The sequence below is a fragment of the Melospiza melodia genome, chromosome 8 (assembly GCF_035770615.1).
Source record: "Melospiza melodia melodia isolate bMelMel2 chromosome 8, bMelMel2.pri, whole genome shotgun sequence".
Taxonomy (NCBI): Eukaryota; Metazoa; Chordata; class Aves; order Passeriformes; family Passerellidae; genus Melospiza; species Melospiza melodia.
In genome coordinates this window covers 36,676,469-36,692,886 of record NC_086201.1, presented here as the reverse complement: position 1 = coordinate 36,692,886, position 16,418 = coordinate 36,676,469, and positions in this window count along the sequence as shown.

Sequence of the window (16,418 nt, the reverse complement as noted above, 5' to 3'; positions counted from 1 at the left end):
GGAAGCACTTCAGGAAGGACTTCAGGAAGGAAGGACTTCAGGAAGGAAGGACTTCAGGAAGGAAGGAAGGAAGGACTTCAGGAAGGAAGGACTTCAGGAAGGACTTCAGGAAGGACTTCAGGAAGGACTTCAGGACTTCAGGACTTCAGGACTTCAGGAAGGAAGGAAGGAAGGAAGGAAGCAGTGGGGGAAAAGTGGAGGCTGCACATCTGCTCTGTGACTAATGCAGGCCGTGGCACACCCGTTTGGGTCCCTGTTTTTATTGCTAACATTCCTCCCCAGAATGTCAGAAACACTTTTTTCACCACCACCCCCCTTCCCTCTCCCTCTCCCTAACTCTCCCTCAGATGTCCCAGAGGAATGTTTAAGCGATTATGGAACCCCAGAGGAGTTTGCTGCTTCCCTTTTTAATTCGTTCCATGCTGGCTTTCTGAAGGCAGTGCCCAGCTCAGAGCCCAGCCCAGGGCTCCTCATGGTTCCGGCTCTGGCACCGAATTCCTCCCGACTTTGTTCCCCAAATCCCCGCGGCTTTTATGGAGGGGCTGCCGTAATTCGCCCCATGCTGAAATTGGTGATTACCTGCTCTGATTTCTGAGCTCGTGGTTAAACAGAAAATGCTAAAAATGCTGGCTTAAGCCAATCAAGGAGAAAAGAAAAAAGAAAGGCATTGTTGGCCCTTTTTCACTTGGCCGGCGTTCACAGGCGAGCTGTGATCCTGCAGGGCTGATGAAATGAATGCCTGGTGTTATCCAGCTCCAGGCACAGGCTGAGCTCTGCAAAAAAAAACTCCCTTTGGGTCCCCCAAAATGGGTCAAAATCCCCAAAATGGGTCCCCCAAAATCAGCTGGGGTTGAAGAAGCTCTGCAGGGTTTTAAACCCTTCAGGCCTCTCTGCCCAAGGTGAGGGGTCGTGGCAGGGAATGGCGGAAGGTGGTCCAGGAAGTGCATGGCAGGAAAAGAAATTGAACGTATTCTCCTCAAAAATCACCACTGCAGCTCCTGGCTTGTCATCTTTTATGGAAAATCCTTTCCTTAGGATTTTTTCCTCCTGAGAAGCTGTGAGGCCTCAGGAACAAAATGTAAACAATGGTTATCTGCTGCTGTGGAATGCAACAGGTGCATCTGTGATTGGTCTCATAGAGTTGTTTGTAATTAATGGCCAATCACAGACAGCTGGCTCGGACAGAGAGTCCGAGACAGAGCCTTTGTTATCTTTCTTTCCTGTTCTATTCTGAGCTAGCCTTCTGATGAAATCCTTTCTTCTATTCTTTTAGTATAGTTTTAATGTAATATATATCATAAAATAATAAATCAGCCTTCTGAAACATGGAGTCAGATCCTCACCTCTTCCCTCATCCTGAGACCCCCGTGAACACCGGCACACTGGCCTTTCAATTTTTATTTACTTTAGGGTTTTTGGTTGTTTTTTGTTTTGTTCCCATCATGAGCATAGCACAGGCCGGCTCTGCCTGTAATCCCTTTTTCTGGAATCATCCCAGTGGCTTTCTGGATGTTCCCTTAGCAACAGTTGCTTCCAAACCAAAGGCAGGAAAGCCTCAGACCCAGAGCAGCCATGAGACTACTGGGAAATTAAATTTATAAAGCCCAAAAGTGTTTAAGATGACTTTTCTGAGAAGAACAGAAGATGTCCAAAGAGCTTGGAATGGTGACGCATCTTGAAGCATCCCTCATTAATTAAAAGGTGAGGAATTCGTGGCCAATTTTGTCCTTAACAGCATCACTTAACATCCTTAATCCCAATATTTTGTCAGATCAGGTGCTGTTTCTTGGTGAACAATTTCCTAGCCAGTTTTGAATCCAAATTCCTCAGATCCCCCTCCAGGAATGGGGACTCCGCCACTTTCCCAGGCAGTTCATTTCCTGGGAGATCTCAAAGAAGCTTCACTGCAGTTTTGGCACAAGACATCCCCAAAAAGTCAACTTTTTCCCGGAGGTTTGTCAGTTTCTTTGAATACACAGAGAAAACCAGGAGTTTCCCTGGCAAAGCAGGAGTTTCCCTGCTCATCTCAGAAGTCTGGGTTCACTGGGACCTCAAACAGGAGGAATGCACCCTTGGACATTTGTGCATGGAACAGACAGTGTCCTTAACAGGCATTTATTCAAGGAAATAACTGCTTTAAAATAGAGACCTTCAGTGCCCAAATAATGGCATTTATTCTTAAATAATAACGGCATTTATTCTTAAATAATAATGACATTTATTCTTGGGCTCCAGAAGGACTTGAGAAGCTGAGGTGATCCCTGACCCCGATAACCCCCTTTCAATCAAATCAGCTCCTTCAGTTCAGCTTGCAGGGGCAGGAGGTGTTACTGTTTTGGGGGTTTTGCTGATTTTTTTTTTTTCCCTGATTTCATTGCAATCCCACTGCTCTCCAGAACCAAAGGTGAAATGGAGGAGTGGGCAATCCCCAGGAAATGAAACGAGCATCCCCTGTGAGTCAGCCGAGACAGCAGAAACCACCTTCCTTTAGGGGCAAAAGCGAATTTCACGTTCAATTCCCCTTGCCATTTCTGCGTGTGGTGCCCATGCTGTTCCAATTTCTGTGTGACAAAATGTTCTCTTGATAGGAAGCAGACCTGGGGCTGCTTCAGCACTCAGATATGGGAGTGCTCTGCCTGCACGGAGTGCCATCCATCACCGCAGTGGAAAACCAACCGTGGCACTCGCAGCCTCCTTGGGGAGGGGGGGAAAAACCACAATTCTTTCAAGATTTGCCAGTTGCTTTACAAGTTGAGCCTGTCAGTTTAGCACTAAATCTTGCACTTGAAATGCTGAAATGAAAAAAAGGAAAGGAAAACTGTCACCGCAGGACGCGAAACTACGCGACGCGGACACGCCGCTGCTCTCAAGGTGAAAAAAGGGAAGTTTGTTTTCTGACTCCAATATTTACAGATTTCCAAAAGTGACAGTGGATTGGAGGGTGGCAGTGTCACCTCTCCAATGACAAACCAACAGTCCATCCGATTTGTCTTTCTACATAAAAGAATGCAAAACAATGAGTTATTTACAGAAAGTACGTGAGAAAGTTCGTTACAAGAATGTAAGCATCAGAAGGCTTAGAAAATCTTTTAAAAATAAAAAAAAAACCCCAAAAACAAAAAGCCAGGAGCAAGCTTCCAAACTGGAAAGTTGAGGTGTTTTGAGGTGTTTGGGGCTTGTGAGGATTGATTTGTGGGGCTTTCCCTGCCCTCTCTGCAGCCAGATCCATCCTCTTCTTGACCTTTGCATGGCAAGCATTGGACCAGGTCCAGAACTGGACCATTCCAATTCCAAGGAATTGGAATCACCATTCCCTGACTGAATGGTTTGGTGGTTTGAGGGGAATGGCTGGACTCAATAATTTTGGAGGGCTTCTCCATCCTAAAGTCCTACATTTCAGGGGGTAATGTGGCCTGAGCAGGCTACTGAAGAGATCTGGAGAGATCCTGGCACAGATCAAAAAGAGGATCAAGCAGTGGCAAGGTCGAGCATATGTTTACACTGCTTATCAGGAGGGAAACCACAGGATCTGGGCTTGAAAGGAGAGGATAAAAAAAAAAAAATCTCATTCACAACATTTAATGAGAAACATTTTTCCCTCCTGCCCTGCCCCGAGACAATTTTCACAGAAATATCAGTTTCCAATTACTTTTTTTTTGTTGTTGTTGTTGTTGGTTTTATTGGGGGTTTATTGAAGAGCAGAGAAGTCCATTTTTCATGGAGAAAACAGCAAACCCCTGCTAAGCTTGGGGAAACAACAATCAAAATAAGAAGACTGAAAGAATAGAAAAGAAGGAGCTGTTTCCTGGGGAAGGACTAAAACCATCAGGCTGTGGTTTCTAACAGAGAATAAATCCGACTTATTTTATTGCTCTTTGGGGTCTAATTGCCATTAGACCTTAATTGTCTCCTGGCTTGCCTTGCAAAGCACAGAAAGCACAGCCTGTGCCGGCCACTGGCTGCAATCATCTGCTCTTTTGATATTCATGGGGGTGTTTTACCCCTTTCATCTCCGTGTGAAGGAGGAAGAGGAGGCTGCTGTGCACCTGACAAGGTCCACACAGGGCTCCTGTGCTGTGCCTGGAGCTGTCTGAGCCAGACACAGCATCCTGAGCCCTCCTTGTGCTCCTCCTGCCACCCCTTTTGTCCTGCAGGTGTTGCCCTCCCTTCCCCTTTGGAAAAGACATCAAAAAGCTCCGTCAGGCACAAGGAAAGGGATATTTGTTCAGGCTCCCTAATTACCATGCATGATCTTCCATCAACAACAAGCAGAGCTGGCCATGAGGGCTGTGCTTTCAAAAGCTGGATTGGTCTGAGTGGGGGCTCAGAATCGTAGCCAGATGAGGCTATTCTGCTCGTGTTTGAGCACAAGGTGGTTTCAGCGGAGAAGAAAGTGGCAGAACAGAGCCCATGTGGCCAGCACCCTCCCTCTGGGTCATTGGAACTCAACAAGTGACCTGCCAGAATGGTTTGGGTTGGAAGAGACCCTAAAGCTCATCCCATCCCACCCCCCTGTCATGGCAGGTGGTTTGACAAGAAAGTCTCACAGATATGTGTGATTGGCAGAAAGATTTTTAAATGTAGAATCTGCAGAAGAAATAGAAATGAAAGCAAGTTTTGATACAGAAGAAAAGAATTGCTGAGCCAGTCTCACTGGGTAACCAAGGAGGCAAAGGCTGTGTTAGTTAGAAGGGGTTTTTATGGCTTGGAGCAAAGGATAAACCCACCTCAAACAAGAAGATGTTTTTAGCAAGCAGAAAGATAGCACAGGCAAACAAGCCAGCAAATGTTGCAAGTAGAAAAAAGGTCTCAGAATTTTCCACTGCAAGAAAACTGAAAAACAAGTTCTAGCTTAAACTGTAACGCACTGACTTTCAGTGATTGGAGAACAGTAACATGAATATGGTAATTACAGTAGTTATGATGGGCTATAGATAATAGTTAAGGTATGGATTGGTTCTACTGTAGGAAGATGCTCAGCAAAGCAAAGTATATAATGCATTGTAACCAAAAGAAAAGTACATAATGCATTGTAACCAAAAGAAAAGTATATAATGCAATGTAACCAAAACCAAAGGGTCTCCATGCCTGCCTGCAGCTGGAGCTGACAGCTGTGGGCACAGCTCTGTCACCCACAACCCTGGGCTGCTGTGACATCTTGGATGGAATAAACTGCATTTTGGAGAGCAGCCTGGAGTCCCACATCCCTCATTTCAGGTCTTACACTTCCCAATATCTGAAGTTAACCCATGTTTCTTTCGGTGATCCCTCCAGACAAGGTGGGATCAGAGCAGGACCCAGCAGCTCCCCAGGGAGACGCAGGTGGAAGCTCACCATCCTCCTCTCCTCTTCCCCAAACAATCTGGGCAAAGATAAAGATAGAAGGATTTCCCCCAAACTTCTATGTTTTTTGCTGAATTACCTTTCCTGGTCTCCGTGGGGTGGGGATTTCCATGCAGGGCCTGTGTGTCACAGCACATGCTCAGGCTGAAAGGATCACGCTGGGGCTGCAGTTTAGTGGCACAGACACATTTTATGGAAAATCCTTTCCTTAGGATTTTTTCTCCTGAGAAGCTGTGAGGCCTCAGGAACAAAATGCAAACATTGATTATCTGCTGCTGTGGAATGCAACAGGTGGGTCTGTGATTGGTCTCATGTGGTTGTTTCTAATTAATGGCCAATCACAATCCAGTTGTCCAGACTGTCTCGTTCAGACACAAGCCTTTGTTATCATTCCTTCTTTTTCTATTCTGAGCCAGCCTTCTGATGAAATCCTTTCTTCTATTCTTTTAGTATAGTTTTAATATAATATATATCATAAAATTATAAATCAGCCTTCAGAAACATGGAGTCAGATCCTCGTCTCTTCCCCTGCGAAAACCACCACAGTTTAGCTTCCTAATGATTTGTGAATGCTGAGGGCAGTTTCTGCCTCTATTTTTATAAATAGATGTCCTGTCTCCTTGGCTTTCTGCTGCTGTGGGGTTTAGCACATCCATTAATCTCAGTGTTCTAAGGGCAGGAAAAAAAATCATAAAATAATAATAATCATCAGACAGTTGTGATTTTCCTTCATAGCATCCAGGGCATGGAAAGCAACTTCCTCTCCCCCGGAGCAGTAGTGATTCAAAACATCAGGGCTGAGGGAGCAAAATCACAGCATTTCAGTGAGCAGAAGCAGTGGCAAAGCTGACAGCCCTTGGGGCTGAAGAGGCAGTGAAAGAAGTGAAAAAATGAAAAAAAAGTGAAAAAAGTGGAAAAAATGGAAAAAATTAAAGAACTTTTAAAAGTGAGAAAAGTGAAAAAATTAAAGAAGTTTAAAAAGCAAAAAAGTGCAAAAAGAGCAAAAGTGAAAAAAATTAAAGAAGTTTAAAAAGTGGAAAAAAGTGAAAAAATTGAAAAAGTGAAAAAATTTAAAGTTTAAAAAGTAAAAAAAAAAGTTTAAAAAGTGAGAAAAGTGAAAAAATTAAACAAGTTCAAAAAGTGAGAAAAGTGAAAAAAGTGAAAAAATTTAAAGAAGTTTTAAAAAGTGAAAAAAGGACCAGCTGTACTGCCCAAAATGTAGACCAGGTATAGATTGATCTGGACAAGGGTGGGCTTGCAACAAGTCTGCAAGAGCAGGGACAATTCCATGCATCAGCACATCAGGAATGAGCCCAAATTCTCAGCATTCCTGCCAGTGATGGCTGCAGGAGCCAGGATAAAACGTTCACCATTAGGAGGAGAATTCATTTTTGATCACGGTCACAGAATATCCCAAACTGGGAGAGATCCCCCAGGCCCATCGATCCAGATCTGTGCTCCTTGTGGTACTGCCTAAACTCAAACCATATGGCTGAGATAATTGTCCAAGGGCTCCTGTCCACCAAGCTCTTCCAGGCTTGGTGCTGTGACCCCTTCCCTGGGGAGCCTCTTAGGGTGCCCAAAAAGCCTCTGGGGAAAGAAAAATAAATCTTAAAAATCTTAAAAATCTAAAATCGTAGCTGGGATGGACATTGAATCCCAGGATGGTTTGGGTTGGAAGGGACTTTCAGGATCATTTAGTGTCACAGACATCTTTTATGGAAAATCCTTTCCTTAGGATTTTTCCTCCTGAGAAGCTGAGAGGCCGCAGGAACAAAATGTAAACAATGGTTATCTGCTGCTGTGGAATGCAACAGGTGGATCTGTGATTGGCCCATGTTGGTTGTTTCTAATTAATGGCCAATCACAGTCAGCTGGCTCGGACAGAGAGCCAAGCCACAAGCCTTTGTTATCATTCTTTCTTTTTCTATTCTTAGCTGGCCTTCTGATGAAACCTTTTCTGCTCTTCTTTTAGTATAGTTTTAGTGTAATATATATCATAAAATAATAAATCAAGCCTTCTGAAATATGGAGTCAGATCCTCGTCTCTTCCCCAGTTCGAAAACCCCTGTGAACACTGTCACACATTTAGTCCCTGCCACAGCCAGGGACACCTTCCACTATCCCAGGGTGCTCCAAGCCCTGTCCAGCCTGGCCTGGGACACTTCCAGGAATGGTGACTCCATCAATTCCCTGGGAAGCCCATTCCAGTGGAGGGATCCCTCCTGATATCCAGCCTCACCCCTCCCTCTCTCTCATGCCTGACCACATCCAGCTTTACCCCCAGCCCTGTGTGCCATCCTGGGGCTCGTCCTGGGAGGACGGGATGGGTTTTCGCCAGGCTGTCCTGCTGCTGGGACAGGGCTTGGATGTGACGGTGCTCACAGGGGTCTCAGGTTGAGGGAAGAGATGAGGATCTGACTCCATGTTTCAGAAGACTTGATTTATTATTTTATGATATAGGTTACATTAAAACTATACTAAAAGAATAGAAGAAAAGGTTTCATCAGAAGGCTAGGCTAAGAATAGAATGGAATCAGAAAAAAGAATGATAACAAAAGCTTCTGTCTCAGACAGAGAGTCCGAGCCAGCTGACTGTGACTGGCCATTAATTAAAAACAAACCAACATGGGCCAATCACAGATCCACCTGTTGCATTCCACAGCAGCAGATAACCATTGTTTACGTTTTGTTCCTGAGGCCTCTCAGCTTCTCAGAAGGAAAAATCCTAAGGAAAGGATTTTTCATGAAAAACTGTCCGCGACAGTTGGTCAACCTCCTTGTGTCACTCTTCATGGAATCTCAACCTTCCCAACTGAGTGACTCCATCCCAGTGCAGAAATCACCACAATTAATGAGGATTTTCACACAGCTGGCTCTGCTTCTTTTTTTTCCCCTTTTATATTTATTTCACATTTTAATTTTTTTTCAGTGAGCATCTCCCTCTCTCATCACGCAATGCTTTGTTTTTTTGGCAGTGCGGCCAAGTCATGGTGGGTGAAATGTTCCTCTCTGGAACAAAGAGGGGAAAGGGAAATGTGCATATCCCACGATGGCCAAAGTCTCTGTAGCACATCTGGGAACAGCCCTTTGCCAGGATTTTGCCAGGATTTTCTCATGGGATGTACACTGTGATGGCAACACTCCCTCCTTCCTTTCCCCCCAAGGTTTGACAGCAACATTTTGGGTTCAGACATGTGAATTCCACTCAATCCAGCCTGAAGGTCCAAGCCTGCATGTCTCAATTTGAAAGAAAAAGAGAAAAATGGAAGATTTGAAGAAATAATAAAGGTGAACACAAACAGGTCATGAGACGCATTAACTTATGATTCTTAGAGCTGTTCCCAATGTGATTTCTTTTTCCATGGTCACTTCCAGGCCATCTCAGAGTCCCAAAGTGTTTAAGAACAAAAAATCCACAGAAGGCAGGCACTGTGGCCTCCTGCGCAATATGAAACACTTCTTTTTTCGGTATTCTGGAGAAAATCTCACCAATATTCATATCCGATTCTGGATCTTGCTTTCAATCCTGAGTGTAGCAGCCCCTCCTGAGGACTGAGTGGAGCATCCCAAAGGAACTGTTTAAAAGGGCCTGGAGGGACAGGACACAGGGAATGGCTCCCACTGCCAGAGAGCAGGGATGGATGGGATATTGGGAATTAGGAATTGTTCCCTGGGAGGGTGGGCAGGCCCTGGCACAGGGTGCCCAGGGAAGCTGTGGCTGCCCCTGGATCCCTGGAAGTGTCCCAGGCCAGGTTGGACACTGGGGCTTGGAGCCAGTGGGACAGTGGAAGGTGCCCCGGCCCATGGCAGGGGGTGGAATGGGATGAACTTGAGGTCCATTCCCACTCAAACCATTCCATGATCCTGTGATACTGTGATTGTGCAAGTGCAGGAAGCAGAAGATGCAGCAAGTCTGTTGAGAACACTCCTGGGATGGAAGACATTTGCCACACACAGACACTTGGATCTTTTCAGCTCCTGAAAAAAAAAAAAAGCCAGGAATATTGGAATGTCCTCTCTGGGGAGCTCCTCCCTTAACTGTTGTGCCTGTCTCTCCTTCTAGGTCTATCCAGCAGTTCCTATTGGCACGTGCTGCCCACAAATGAAGTATTAATTTTTAATTTGTTTTTTTTAAACTTTAGGTTAATGAGTTTAAATTTTACTGAGCTATGAAGCCACCCCAGTTGAAAAGCTCTCCACATGGGTGAGATTATCTTGTCAAGCAGGAGCCATCCCTGTGAGCTGAGTGGGAGATTTGCATGGAAAGTTCCCATTAGGGCTAATGCAAGTCATATGTGGCAAGAGGGAAGCGAGGAGATGCATTTGCCCTGAGAAAGTGGGATAACTGGATGGAAACATGGGATTTTCAGAGACATTTCTTCACAGAATGTGGTGAAGCCACCAGCCCTAGGGGCATTTAACAGCCCTGTGGATGTGGCACTTGGTGACATAGCTGGTGGTGGCCTTGGCAGGGCTGGGAGAACATTTGGACTCGATGATCTTCAAGGGCTTCTCCAACATAAATGATTTTGTGATTCTAAAAAAGGAGGGGGAAAGGTGGCAAAATAATTTTCCCTAAATGATTTTGAGATTCTAAAAAGGGAGGGGGAAAGGTGGCAAGGAGACAACGAAACCCCCAGGAATCAGCAGCAGTTGTGCTCATCCCACTTCCCTGATATCCTGCCAAGAGCCTGCTCCAAGGAGAAAATTTGGAGGGAGCCAGCAAGGTTATCACTGCAGGGCTCCTAAAATGCAAGGATCTCACTGCAAGGAGATCCTAAAATGTCCTCTTTCCCCTTCACAAAGGTAGACTGGGTCCAGACACCAAGAAAAAACACTTTGAAATCACAAAGAATTTCAGGATAAGAGACAAAGTATTTCCATCCTCATCAAGTCCAAAGAGGACATGCTCAGGACAACCACAATCAAAGCTGAACAGCCTCTGCTTTTTTCCTCAGATATTTTCTCCTGGCATTTCCCTGGATCCCCTCTCAGGTCAGAACAACAGGTAACCAAAATGATATTTGCTGCTGACATATACAAGTGTCCCGAATTGCAACCACTTCCAAAAGGTTTCAGGTTAAAGCCCTTGTAAGCGTCTTTTCATCCCTAAAATCAGTGCAGCTTCTGAGGAAAAGGAGATTGCAGCCTGCCCATCACCCTAAGCATTTTCCCCTGGGCAGATGACTTTTCCCCAAGGGAGGCCATGAAAGAGAACTGTGGTGGGAAACCAACATGCTGACAGCCCCATTAATGAATCCTGTCCTAGGACAAATTCTTGGTAAGTGCTGTAATGAGCCAGCTAAGCATGTTGTCTTCAGAGGAAACAATAAAAAAATAAATAAAAAAGAGAGTTACAAAACAGACTCTCTTGCGAAACCCTTGCCCAAGAGCCCCAAACCTGCAATAATCCTCACTCACACCACAAGAAAAGGTACCTCTGGCTTTATCCTTCCCCTGACACTTCCCCCACTGCCAAGTCCTTTAAAACCCCACAGCAACGTGCTTCCCACATCTCCCAGGCTGGGGGCATGTGGAGGAGAGGCCAGGAAGTGAAGCAGATACCTCAAAATGCCATTTGCTCCCTCAGCCATGTCCTTGGAGCCTGGATCTCTCTCCCACAGCTCCTCCACAGCTCTTTGCACCCATGAATTCCCCAGTGGAGGAGCCAGGTGTCCTTCTCAGTGCTCACACACACACTGAGAACCACCATGCTCTTAAAAAGAGGGTGTAAAACCCAGTTTTTAAACCCTTGAGGTGCTCGCCACCTCAGGGCCTTGGGAGCGTGTGCCGCATCCATGGAGCTGCCACAGCTCGGGGCCTGCTCAAAGGGCCCTCACCCCTCCTTTCAACTGCAGGAAAAAGGGAATGTGCCTGGTTTGGTCACTTTAACACCCCCTGAGCCTCTGCTGACAGTTTCTTTGCCATGTGAAGGCACTGGCAGGGCCAGGGCTGCAAGGTGAGAGCTGCCAAGGAGTCAGCCGGATGAAGCCTGAGAGAAACGGGGGAGAGGTTTCATGGCTTCAGGAAGTTCCAGCCTGACCCTTCAGCCCTGCCTTCCTCTCTCACACTCCTGCTGTGCTCCCCAGCACCCTTCCAGCATGTTTTTCCCTGCTTTTTGCACAAGGTCTCTGGTCACTGGGATTTCCCTCCTGAGAGTGACTATCCCTGCAGAGGGTGGTGGCCACTGGGCAGCTGGAAGGACTGCAAGAAAACCAGAGGGTGAGTGGCTGCAATTTTTTTTTTTAATTTTTATTTATTTTTATTTTTAACGGTTAAAAAGCCCTCAAAAGCAGCTGGGGAGCTGGTGGGGTAGACAATTCCTAGAAGGCACAGACATTGCATCACTGCATCCCTGAGGATGGATGACATGGACATAGAGAGTGCAAGATAAACCCAACTGAAACACTGGCCCTGATATTAATGAGGGGCAAATAAACCCCTAATTGACACAGATCTGAGGCAATACCCACACAAAACCAGGAGATTCACCTCCCTCCTGCTCCCCTCTTCCTTCCGTTTAGATCCACCAAGAAGCAAAACCCACATTCTGGATATAACCAGTGAGAAAGAAAGGAGTGTCCAAAACCTGCTGAAGAATCAGCTGGCACGACCCAACTGCACCTGCTGGATTTAAGGGTTAGTCTAAGCCTAAAAGCAGAGGAACAGCTTCACTGATGTCAGCAAAACATCTGGGCAGAGGCAACTGATGGCAGAGCAGTGAACATACGCCACTCATGGCAAAAAGCTGGAGGAAAACCAGCGTGGCCTCCTGGTTTCCTGCAGGGAGCTGGATGCTGGGCAGATGCACCTCTTAAAATGTCCAACACCTTTTTACAGCCAAGCTGGGAAAGTGCAACAGTGGATCTCACCCAGGCTCTCTCTCTGGACCCTCTCAACCACCACTTCCCAGGGCTGCCTGAAACACTTTGAGGGGAAGCAAAGCAGTTAGAACAACTTAAAAAGTCACAAGAGACTGCAGGCCTGGAAATGTGCTGTCCCTGCTGTGTTTTTAGTTTCTCTTTCTGCTCTTTCTCTTGTTTTTTGGTTGTTTTCTCTTTCTTTTAAAGGAGTTGAGGTGATGCAGCAGAACAGAGAGCTCTGGTGAGCTGTGGGTGAACCCCTGCATGGCATTGGTTCCAGTTTAATTGTGTGAACACTGTGGCTGAATTGCCACATTTTGGATAGGAGCCCAAATTCACATTGGCAAGGGTCTGGAAGAGCCAAAATGTGGGTGGTGACCTCCCCACCCCCAAATCCCTGAACCATTGCCCCGGCTTGGAGCTGATAGTCCTTTATTGACATGACAGAAATGGGTTAACCTCCCCAACACAGAAGACCTGGCCAGGGTCTCTCCAACTTCAAACCCTCCCCGCTGTTTCCATCAGTCTCTTTCAAGCTATAAACTTGAATAAAATTTATTTCACAATTTATAAAATTACAAATTTATAAATTTATTAAATTTATTCCACAATTCCCTACTCAGTACAGGCATTCACAGTGATGAGAAGGCTGGTTACAAACATGATGGTGCAGCTTAATTCAAGAGAATATTTTAGGATCTTGTTTTTGGGGTTTTTTTTTTTTGGGGTGGAGAAGGAGAAATATCTTCAGGATTCTTTTGATCCTCTAGCCACAATAGAAATGTTATTGTAGACTGATAGAATCACAGAATGGTTTGGGTTGGAAGGGACCTTAAAGCCCATCTCATTCCAACCTCCTTCCACTAGACCAGGTTGTTCCTACTGTAAATTTGCTTCCTCTTCTTCACTGGGCTCCAGATAGGTGTCACAGGGCTGAAACCCTCCAGACTAGGACTGGAAATGCAGGACACCTCCTTGCCTACTCCATGGCCTAAACACACATTGATTTTCCATGAATCTGGTGGTTCTAGCAAGGGGAATTAGAAAAGAGATGCAGCAAAGAGGTCAGGTTGTGCATCAGTGTGAAGGGCTTGGGGTAGCTTCTTATTCTGAAAAGCAAATTTAGGTTAAAATAAATTTAAATTTAGGTTAAACTGGGTTTGAGCTTTATGCTTCCTGCCATGTGCTGTTACCTTTAGCTCCAAAGGGTTTCTGAGGCAGGGAGAAGGAAATACAAGGATAAAAGTTCTGAAGGATCAGAGCTGGAAGTATTGGAGCTCTCATTTTTCAGTGGGTCCAAGCTGCAGGTGAAAGTCAATTTCCTGAGCCTCGTGTGTGGCCCAGCCACAGGAGAATGGCCAGAATTGTTTTTTTCCTTTGGCAGTGGATGCCCAGGTCACCCACAGGACTGAGACTGAGGTTCTGTGGGTCTAACATAAACCTGAGAACAGTGGTGGGCTGTAGCTCCAGGGGCAGGACTGTAAGGGATGTAAACCCCTCTTGGTTCAATCCTGGCTGCAGCAAAGATGAAATCCAGCTCCAGGCATGGGATGTTCAGTGCTTTGGACAAAACCTGGGAGGCTTTTTTCCCTCTAAACCCCCAGCAGCTGGCTAAGAAGGCACCATAGACTCTGTGTTGGAACTCAGCACATCCCTCTGGATGTCCAGAGTTGCTGAGGACCCCGTCAGGGGGCTCGGAGACCCTGGCATTCTGCCCGCAACACCTGGGATCTGATTTTGACCCTTGGAGCAAGTTACCAGCTTTGTATGAGGGCGTGAAAGTCACACAGGTTTGAATGGTGTAATAACAAAATAATCACAGGGTGAAAACGTAGATTTTAGGATTTTTGGTACGGGGGTTATGGGGACAAGATGGAGGAATCAGGGTGTGTCCAGCCTTTCTTCTTCTTGCTCTCCATTTTCTGCAGTGATGTTGGCACTTGGGGAGTGGTTTAGAGTAGAAGTGCACTGTCTAATATAGGTGATAGATATTGGGAAATAAGGGTAAATATGATATATGTAGTTTGCAGTATAAAAGGACAACACCGCCCCAAGGGCGGTCAGAATGCTCGTGGCTGTCTTGCTGAGCAGATCTTGGCTGGGCAGAAAGAAAATTTTATAGATAAGAATTAATAAACAACCTCAAGACCGAAAAGCGAAGAGTCCAGACTCGTTCTTCAGTTGCGCAGGCCAAAGCAGAGACATCCTGCACATCTTGGAGCAGCAGCAACCCAAGAACTCTGGAGGAAATGCTGGAAGCATCAGGAATGGTTTCCCACCCCACCACAGCCCTGTGGTGCAGCGGGGCATTTCAGCAGGACTCCAAAGACTGCTCTTACCACAGAGGTACCCCTGCAGGAGATGCCTTCTCCAGGGACCATGGGTTCCCACTCAAATCAGAGCCCAGGAAGGTGTGGGAGAAGCCAGGGTTTCAGCTGAAGTCACAGCACCTCACAGGACACCTCATTTCATGCATTTGTATCCTTTGAAATGAGGTGCATCAGAGCATTTGTTTCCATATTTTTAATTGGGGCCGGATTCCCACCACTCCTCTCTCATCTGTTCTTTTTTTTCCCACCTGTCTTTTATTTTATTTCTGGCTCTTTACGACCTCCTTTTCCAGCTGCTTACAATTATCACCTACAATTCTAATCCCTCCTTAAATGCTCACATAATCACCCCTTTATTTGGGGACCTGCATTCCTACCCTTTGAACCCCACCTTGTCCTTGCATTTCCTGATCCCAGTTTGTTCCAGTGGTTCCCAGCATCCCAGAATGCCAATCTGCTTTAGCTTGTCCTTTTTTCCATGGGAATGAAGGGAATAATTAGCAGCAGAACATGTGGGATTTTGGTGCTGGGAAGGGGTGCCCTGGCTCTGTGGCCAAGGTTTTCATTCCCACATTTACCCACTCCTGCCCATGGATTTGTGCAAACAGCCAGGGTGTTTTGATGAAGCACTTATTCTCCATTTCTGTCCTTTTACCCATTGCCCTCCACGTTCTTCTCCATCTCCAAGATCTCCAAGATTCTAGTGTGCAAGGCCCTCACATATCTCCTTTTTTTGGGTCAAAAATTCCCACCGTCAGTCTCTTATTTAGGAGGCAAATGGATCTGCAGCTCAGTGAACAAAACACCCAAGGACACGTGAAAGGCAAATATTGTAGTGGATGTTTGTGGCCATGGTTTAACCCTCACAGCTCCGTCCTGTGGCTGGCAAGGAGCCACATCAGGTGCATTCTAAAGTTTGCATTTATTCCTCCTGTCATTGCATTTCTGTTTGCGTTTCTCCTCCTGGCTTCTCCCTGCTATTGCTTCCAAATCTGTAGTCAAGAAGTTCCTTTTTCCTTGGAATAACACCCTCCCTCCTCTTTTCTCTCCCCATGGAGAGCTCATCCAGTCCTAAAGTGAACTAAGATCAGTCTGAAAAATCAGACTCTTTATTTCTCCCCACATGCAAAGTGGTTTCAGTGCAACCCAGGAGCAGCATGGACATGGTGAAAATGGGAATGATCTTCCCTGCTGTGGAATTGTGGCCTTCTGACAACCTTCTCCTGAGCTGATGCATCCCCGTGTCTTCACCTTCTGCAGAAAACACTCTCACATCCAAAATTTTCTCCCCAAAGAGGTATTTATGGACTGGGAGCAAGTCAACACTTGCTTTTGCAAGGAAAGCCTGGTTTTCATCTGTCTCCCTGCACCCTCTCCCTTTTATTGCACCTTTAGTTGAGAGTTCTCACCGCTGGTGTTTTATGAATTAGGCCAGGGGACCAATTTTAAATCCCAGGCTGAGATAGAGAGGAATTCTCTGATATGTCTGAAGTGGATCCCAGCAGACAACTTAAAAGGCAGCACAGTAAACTCAGCACTGTAAATCGCTGAGAAAACAAAAATTGTTTTTCAGGGATGGTCTTAACTGGGGGCCTCCAAACATTCGAGATTCGCAACGTGCAGATGTTTTCTTTAAACAGAGAATTTCTATTAGTCATTAGTGTGAAGATTTTTGCAAGATTAGGTCAAGCACACGATTATCCAGCCTTCAGATCTGCCACCACACAGGGTCAAATCAGTTCCAAGTGATCTGCTGACAAATTTGCTTGAAATGACCAATTTCCGAGGGCAATGGAGCAGTGTTTTGACAGCTCCCTGAGTAATTTCCGATGAATCCCCCTGAGTCACGTCCATGCCCAGCTCCTGGAGCTGTGTGAGA